The 8,751-nt window shown below is 38.7% G+C and overlaps 1 non-coding gene across 1 annotated transcript; it reads left to right on the forward strand.

Moving 5' to 3' along the window:
- The first annotated feature begins 2,821 nt into the window (after positions 1-2,821).
- On the forward strand, positions 2,822-8,205 carry LOC104001302 (uncharacterized). Its single transcript, XR_010148997.1, has 2 exons — positions 2,822-3,047; positions 6,996-8,205. It is a non-coding gene; the product is annotated as an uncharacterized LOC104001302 (transcript).
- Positions 8,206-8,751: the final 546 nt, after the last annotated feature.

An 8,751-nucleotide genomic window follows, 5' to 3' on the forward strand; every position in this document is an offset into this window, starting at 1 on the left:
TATTTCCCAGCAGTGCTACAGAAAGCCTCCATGTTCTCTTGGGTTTTATTTCTGTGTTCAATTCCCACCAAGTTACACCACTCCCTGACCCCATCCCCATCTTCCTGCCTGGGTGTCAAGGGCTGACACTGAAATAGACAAAAGGCAGAAGAGACCTTCCCTCCCTGGGAAGGGTTTTGGAAGTTAGCTAGTTTATTTAATCCCCAGGCAAACCTGCAGTCAAGTTAATCAGAATGAGAGAAACAGCTTCCTACATACGAGCTAGGACTGTGAGAAATTGTTTTTCAGGGTGTTTTATAGCCAAAAGCCTTCAACGGAATGGAAGAGCTCTCCAACCAGGGGCACAAATATTCAAGGAGAGCTTGTTTGTTTTATGGTTATTTTTATCCCACAATAAACAGCTTAAATTTGCAGACTATACTTTTTGACTATAAAGTGGGTTATTTCTCAAGATGCTGGTGCTTTCCCCTAACAGATGGAATAAATAGAAGAAAATGCTGAGAATAAACCACTGAAATTCTGATTTATTCAATCATTAACAAAAAGAAGTGCAATTTCAATGGTAATAGAATGAAAACCCAACTGTTTCTGCTTTCCTTCTGAAAACTTGTTCTCTATGGAGAATGCTGCTCTTAGGCAAACACCTATTTAAACCTCAGCAATGTATAATCTTAACTTCAGGCAGCATGGTTGTATAGGTTTGGTAATTTGTAATACCTCTGCAACTAGGGATAAAATATTAACTTTCAATAATATAAGCAGTATCTGCAGTACAAATACTAAAAGTGCTACATTATATCCCAGGAAAGATATTTTATAAAAAAGACTTTGCACTTGGTTTTAAATGCTTCTCTAGCCAGTTGCTTTGCAGGCTTGTTAGAGGAAACACAGTGTATGTACAACCTTCGGAGACATGGCACTAAGTAGACAACCAGTCAGTCCAGTATATCTTTTTCAGGACACAAATAAGAAGGCAGGAAAACAAAAGCCATTTAAGTGCAACAATAACCTCAGGGAGGACACTTCCATGCTGGAAACCACACTAAATGCTTCTTGGAAAAATTGCTTGATTATAATGAAACCAAATAAAATATTGCTGTAAGTCTATAAGAAAAGCAGAAACCCTAAAATTAAAAAAAATCCATGACATACGTATATGTATAAAAAAAATCCATGATATACACACGTGTGCACACACTCGTGCACATACACAGGGTATGTAAGAACATAAAACATTTATCTGTGTATTTTGCATATCACAAAGAACTGTAGGATATAAAGATTTCAACATATTTGTGCACAAACTTTTTAAAGATTTTGAAGTCCTTGAGCTGGAGTTTGGCTCTGTCGTTAACTAAGGTTGTGACCTTGGTTTACTCATATTTTTTAAATCCTAAGATTATTTTTGCAGAATTTGGGAATTAGACTTCTAAATGATCTATAAGGAAGTTCTTTCCAGTTTAAAAATACTGTAATTTTAAGGTTTTCCTTTTTTTTCTGTTTGTTTGTTTGTTTGTTTTCAACTAAGTATTTCTTTTTTTCCTTTAGGTTTATTATTAATAAAAAGAAATCAACACAGAATTATGTTTGCAATATGCAATCACCTATATTTAGCAGAAGAGAGATGTTTATGACACAAACCCTTCAGTTTCCTCATTTGTTATCTTTGGTTTACATCAGATGAAAAGCTCCCCAGTAGCAAGATGGCAGTTACAATCTATGGAGCCTAAAATGAAAATGAAATTAAGTTATTTTAGAAGACACTTCATATAATAGATTCTTCTATTCACTTATTCCTCTCTCTCGTCTTTTATCTCTAACCCAGCACAATTCTTAAAATCTTGAATAAGAACAGAACTTCATGATAGTCTTCCCAGGAGTTTTAACAAAGCTATGTATAGAAACAGTCTGGTTGAACATTTTTTAATCTATATATTCTGAAAGTGGATGTGGCTTCTCCTGTCCTAATCATGTAAGCAGACTGCAACAACATTACTGCTCAAACCAACGAGGTCTTTTAAAATGTGCTGCCCGTTTCCTTTTTCAATCCACCGAATAGCTGCAGTTGTTTCTAAACCTCTTTAGTTCTCTATGCACACACAGTATCATGCCTATCTCTTTGTGCAGGTGTATGTTTTGTTGCGGTTTGTTTACAATTGGCAGGGGTTGATTGTAAAAGCCCTGTATTATGAATAAACCTGCCTGAAATGAAGTGGAACCTTGATTTATTTGGGTAGGACTGTTTTCCAGTACTGTAAATCATATTTTGGTGTTCATTTACCTTTGCATTCTTTTTGAGCCACCGGCACTGAGACTGACGAATGGGAATCAAATGAAGTGTGCTAAGTGCTTCTGCTGGAGGGTTTCAGTTCCCCATTTGCCGGGGTGTGATTTATCTCTGCAATACATCATGCAACTTATTTTCCTTTACTTATTTTATTTAGCATTGTCACAAATAATATCAATTGGCCATTGCCTATGAACCCTAAAGAGTAGTAAATTAATGAAATAAGCTGCATGTACAGAACTCATCTGTCCCCAATTTGATTAGAGCCACTTTGGTTGCACCAAGCCATTTACTATAGATGAGCTTCATTTATTAAACAAGCAGCTTCATGAGTTCTTGGTAAATTGTTATGCACAGTATTTGCAGTGATTTTAATGAAACACTTAAAGCTGACTCTTTTATATCTCAATCACTAAGAGTATTTTATGCCTGTGAAATAGGCATTTTGAGTCATCTTGTGACTTTCATCTGACTAACTCCATCTGAAGTAGTTGTCCATTTACGGAAGGAGGTGTCCTTTATTTTTGTTTCTAGGGAAGACAGTAGGAGCAAGGGAAGGGCAGAGGGGCTTATTTCATGTAAGGGCTTCTTGTCGCCTGAACTATGGTTGAAGTTCCCTCACAGAACAGAGCAGCTGGTCAAAGCTCTGCCCAGGCATTTCTGTGTCTGCGTCTTCCTGCTGTACTTGCATATCAAGAAGCATTTCAGACCACAGGAATGCAGGATTCCAAGGCGCCAATTTACCTTGGAATTTGAAAAGGTAGGTTTCACAAAGCAAATGGCTTTTTAAAAAACAACCAGAATCATTAAGATAGATAATGTTGGTGTTTCTTTGTGGCTTTAACAAACCTGGGGAGGCCAAACATGTTCCAGAAAAGCACTGCAAGGTAGGTAAAAGCTGTGAATCAGAAACAGGGAAAACATAAGTGACTTTGATATGAAACAAGGTGACAGCTTCTGGGCACTGGGGAAACTGCCTCAAAAACAGGAGAAGGGGTGAGGGGCACAATGCGGGGAATGTGTATCCAGAGGCTGCAGTGAGATGTGCTGATCACATAACTTCTGTGAAGGGCAGAGGAACGAAGCTGAGAGACAAAGAAATCATGGTGGATGAGATAAGAACATTCCGGAGAAGTATCTGTGTGAGAGTAAAGCAGAATAAAAATTGGAAACATTTGGAAGAGCTTGTCTCTTTCCAGAGCTTAAATGAAGGTGGGTGGTGGTGATGTAACGCAGAATCGTCCTATATGTCTTTGCTAAGAACATATGTCCTCCTCATGAATCCACTGCAGTCAATACCGATAAAAAAAAGTGGGAGGCAATCATAGAAATGCTTAGTGTTAAAGTTAAAAGCATATTCAATATTCCTGTTTTACTAAAGAATTTTATGCATGCCAGTACCTCAAACCCTCACATGTTTTCAAAGAAATTTAGAGCCCCAAAATACTAGAGCTTACAAAGTGGAAATGAAGAAATTTAGATATCCCAGTCCCACAGATTTTGTTAATGATGTTTCCTGAGAGTTACTTTATAATTTTTTCAGTATATAGTTACAGTTGAAATCTAATTCGCTGGTACAAGTTCTTTATTTTAAATGAAAATTAAAGAGTCCATTGAAACAGTCTCCTAATTAGAGAGAATATGGAAGGAAGGAAGGAAAGAAAAGGAAGGAAGGAAAGAAGGAAGGAAGGAAGGGTGGGAAGGAGATAGGTGTCCAAACCAGAGTGACTTCCTCTTGAATAGGGGCTGGGTAAAATAAGGCTGAGACCTACTGGGCTGCACTCCCAGGAGGTCAGGCATTCTTAATCACAGGATGAGATAGGAAGTCAGCACAGGTTACAAAGACCCTGTTGATAAAGAGGATGTGGTAAAGAAGCTGGCCAAATCCCACCGAAACCCAAAACCAAGATGTCAATGAAAGTGACCTCTGGTCATCATCACTGCTCACTTTATGCTAATTACAATGCATTAGCATGCAAAAAGAAACTCCCACCAGACCATGACAGTCTACATGCCAACATCCGGAAGTTACCCTGTATGGTCTAAAAGCAGGAGGAACCCTCAGTTTTGGAAATTGTCTCTCTTTCCCAGAAAATTCATGAATAATCCACCCCTTTTTTTAGCATATAATCAAGAAATAACTACAAATATACTCAGTCAATCAGCCCATACTGCTGCTCTGCTATGGAGTAGCCATTCTTTTGTTTCTTTACTTTTCTAATAAACTTGCTTTCACTCTACTCTGGACTTGCCTCAAATTCTTTCTTGTGGAAGGAGGAAGGAAGGAAGTAGGGAAGGAAGGAAGGAAAGAAGGCAGGGAGGGAGAGAGGGAAGGGGGAAGGAAGAAAGAAAGGAAGGAAGGAAGGAGAGGAAAAAAAGACTGGCAGTTCTTGTATGTATACATCATTATTATTATTAAGTGATTTTTTTTGTGTGCTCATTATATAACATAAAAATATCATGGAACATTTACTTTGAGATAAAAGGAGCTGGAAAATATTAAATAAAATACATCCCACTCAACAAGTCCAAAGGTGAGTTTCACGACAAAAATGATATCTTGGGCAAAGTGTTTTGAAAACAACTGCTACCCTAAATACTTCTTTCATATTCACAGTTGCACACTAATAAGAGATTCTGAGGAGTCCTGCAGTAAAGAAAGTGTCTGAGTTTGTTTTAACTTGCATTTCAAAAATATGTTTGACTAGGGTAATTTTTTTTTTCATATAACAGCTATTAACAGACTATGTACTAGTGCTCCATTGAACATATCTTGGGAAATGCTACTCTCAACACTTCTGCATAACTCACTCACAAATTCTAACTCTTTTAGAGATTATACTTAGGAAAATGTGTCCGTGGGTAGAACTACCCCTAAGAAAAGTAAGGTTTATGAAGGGAATTCTAAGCTCTGGAATCTTCAGACATGACCAATGAGGGAATAAAATCTCATTCTGGGGGTTCCCAAACTCCAGATGTTTTATTTTTTCTATAACTGAACTTGAAATTGAAAAGTCAATCTTTAAAAAACAATAGTATCATATAAAAAAAACCTATAGATAGGATACTCATATTTAGCAATGCTCTTTTTGCCATTTTTGAAGTTGTAAACATGACTAAAAGCCAAAAATACTGATTCCTACTCAACAACTTCCTGTGTTACCTGAATTCCGCATCTTCTCTATCAATCAAATTGCTGAAATCTCACTCTAAAATTAGCAATTTTATTCTGATTATTTCTCAGCTTCATTTCCCTTGATCTCTTGTGGGCATTTGATAGATCAGGCCCATTTTTCAATCCCAAATTCAAATCCATTCCTCTCCCATGAAGCCTTCTCTGATTAGCTTGTCCTGTTCTCACTGACATATATCTCTATCTATCTATCATCTATCATCTATCTATTTATCTATCTATCAATCATCTATCATCTATGTATCTATCATCTATCATCTATCTATCTATTTTTTCCCCAAAAAATTATTTAATATTTGCTGGATCCTGCAATTCATGCATTATCTTTTTCCATTTTTTACTTTTCTATTTTAGACTAATTTCAAATAAATGTTTTGTTTATTGAAGCCTAGAACTAAGTGTTCATTACACCCCTGGGTTTCTCACTTGTTTTGAAAATAATCAACATCCTAAAATCAATCTACAAGACTTCCTTTAGAATTTTTTTTATGTTGGTCTCAATGCAAGAATCTGCAACAAGAAAAAAGGTATCTAAATTTGTTGAGCATAGGCCAGGCACAGGGGCTCACGCCTGTAATCTAAGCACTTTGGGAGGCTGAGGCAGGTAGATTGCTTGAGCTCAGGAGTTAGAGACCAGCCTGGGCAACATGATGAAACCTTGTCTCTACAAAAAACTTTAAAAATTAACCGGGTGTGGTGGCAGGCACCTGTAGTCCCAGCCCCTTGGGAGGCTGAGGTGAGAGGATTGCTTGAGCCCAGGAGGCAGGTGGTACAGTGAGCTAAGAATCATGCCATTGCACTCCAACCTGTGCAACACAGCTAGATCCTGTCTCAAAAAAAAATTAATTAAATAAAAATTATTGAGCACTTATGTGAAAAACCCTGTGCTAGATGGATCTATGTATAAGCCTTATCATACCAGTGTGGCATTATTGTGATTCTTATTAATATCATCATCACCACTGCCATATCAATATAAGGTAAGTGAGTTAGAAATACATTAAATAGGCTGGGCACAGTGGCTCACACCTGTAATCCCGGCACTTTGGGAGGCTGAGGCAGGCAGATCACCTGAGGTCAGAAGTTTGAAACCAGCCTGATCAACATGGAGAAACCCCATCTCTACTAAAAATGCAAAAATTAGCCAGGCGTGGTGGTGCATGCCTGTAATCCCAGCTACTCAGGAGGCTGAGGCAGGAGAATCGCTTGAACCCAGGAGGTGGAGGTTGCGGTGAGCTGAGATCGCACCACTGCACTCCAGCCTGGGCAACAAGAGCGAAACTTCGTCTCAAAAAAAAAAAAATTAAATAATTGAGTTTTCATAATGCCCCAGGCATGGTTCTAAGTATGAGTGCAAAAGTAATACTGTGGTTTTTGCATTATTGGAATTTACCGTTTGATATTGGAATACATTCTTAAATAAATGTGGTTATGTTAAACATCATTTTAATGGGCATTTCTCACTTTATTTTTTTTGCTAATCACTTATTACTTGTTATTTTATGTTTATTTTAGATGATGGAAATGATGTTAGACAAAAAGAAAATTCGAGTGATTTTCTTATTTGAGGTCAAAATGGGTCGTAAAACAGTGGAGACAACTCGCAAAATCAACAACACATTTGGTTCAGGAACTGCTAACAAATGTACAGTGCAGTGGTGGTTCAAGAAGTTTTGCAAAGGAGAGGAGAGCCTTGAAAATGAGGAACACAGTGGCTGGCTATAGGAAGTTGACAATGACCAACTGAGAGCAACCATGGAAGCTGATCCTCTTACAACTGTGTGAGAAGTTGCCAAGGAACTCAGCGTTGACCATTCTAGAGTCTTTCAGCATTTGAAGCAAACTGGGAAGGTGAAAAAGCTGGATAAGTGGATGCCTCATGAGATGAGTGAAAATTAAAAAAAATAAATAAAAACCAAAATTGTCATTTTGAAGTGTCATCTTCTCTTATTCCACGCAACAACAACAAATCATTTCTCAATCAGTTTGTGACGTTCAATGAAATGTGGATTTTATATGACAACCAGTGACGACCAGCTCAGTGGCTAGACCACTTCCCAAAGCCAAACTTGGACCAAAAAAAGGTCATGTTCACTGTTTGGTGGTCTGCTGCTGGTCTGATCCACTATTGCTTTCTGACTCCCGGCGAAACCATTACATCTGAGAAGTATGCTCAGCAATTCAAAGAGATGAACCGAAAACTTCAACCCCTGCAGTCAGCAATGGTCAACAGAAAGGGCCCAATTCTCCACGACAATGCATGACCGCACATTACACAACTAAAGCTTCAAAAGTTGAACTAACTGGGCTACGAAGTTTTGCCTCATTCACCTGACCTCCCGCCAACCGACTACCACTTCTTCAAGCATCTCGACATCTTTTTGCAAGGAAAACACTTCCACAACCAGTAGAATGCAAAAAGTGCTTTCCAAGAGTTCACTGAATCCTGAAGCACGGATTTTTATGCTACAGGAATAAACAAACCTATTTTTCATTGGTAAAAATGTGTTGATTGTAATGGTTCCTATTTTGATTAATAAAGATGTGTTTGAGCCTAGTTATAATGATTTAAAATTCACTATCCAAAACCGCAATTACTTTTGCATCAGCCTAATATGAGGAAGTAATAGTTGAACAGTATAATTCTTTCCTGGAAGTCTGGCATTTTGCCTGGGGAGAAGGATCATTAAAAACTTAAACATTTTAATAAAACCATTTAAACAAATGATTTTGTTACAATGTCTGATGGGGTGATACATGCTGTTGAAACAGGAAAGGTTCCCTTGTTCCCCTCACAGGGCTGGTGATGGGAGTGTGGCTCGCTTCTTCCGTGCCTCACTGCTCAAACCTCTAGGGGAGCATACAGACCGGCAGGCTGCGGGGCTCTGACCCCACGGCAGTGTCTAGAGGTGAGTGTCTACAGCTGAAGACCCAGTGGGTGTGTGTTACAGGGTACTCTCTAGTTTGCTGTCTATAGGCAGCTTGTGTTAACCAGCTAGATTAGACCCTCTACCTTATCCCAAGGACAGAGGGCTTTCTGTATCCTGGGTTCTTGCCTTGGTGTACCGGAAGAATCGGATCACACGTGGGCTTGGAGAATGAATGTAAAGTTTTATTGAGTGGAAGTAGCTCTCAGCCGATGGGGGTGCCAGAAGGGAGATGGTTTTTCCCTGGAGTTAGGCTGCTCAGTGGCCCCTGGCTCTCCTAAGACTTCCCCAGGCCAAACTCCACCTAGTCCTGCTAGAGGACGGCCTGGCCTCCTGCCGGCGTC

Source organism: Pan troglodytes, chromosome 1 (genome assembly GCF_028858775.2).
Source record: "Pan troglodytes isolate AG18354 chromosome 1, NHGRI_mPanTro3-v2.0_pri, whole genome shotgun sequence".
Lineage (NCBI taxonomy): Eukaryota > Metazoa > Chordata > Mammalia > Primates > Hominidae > Pan > Pan troglodytes.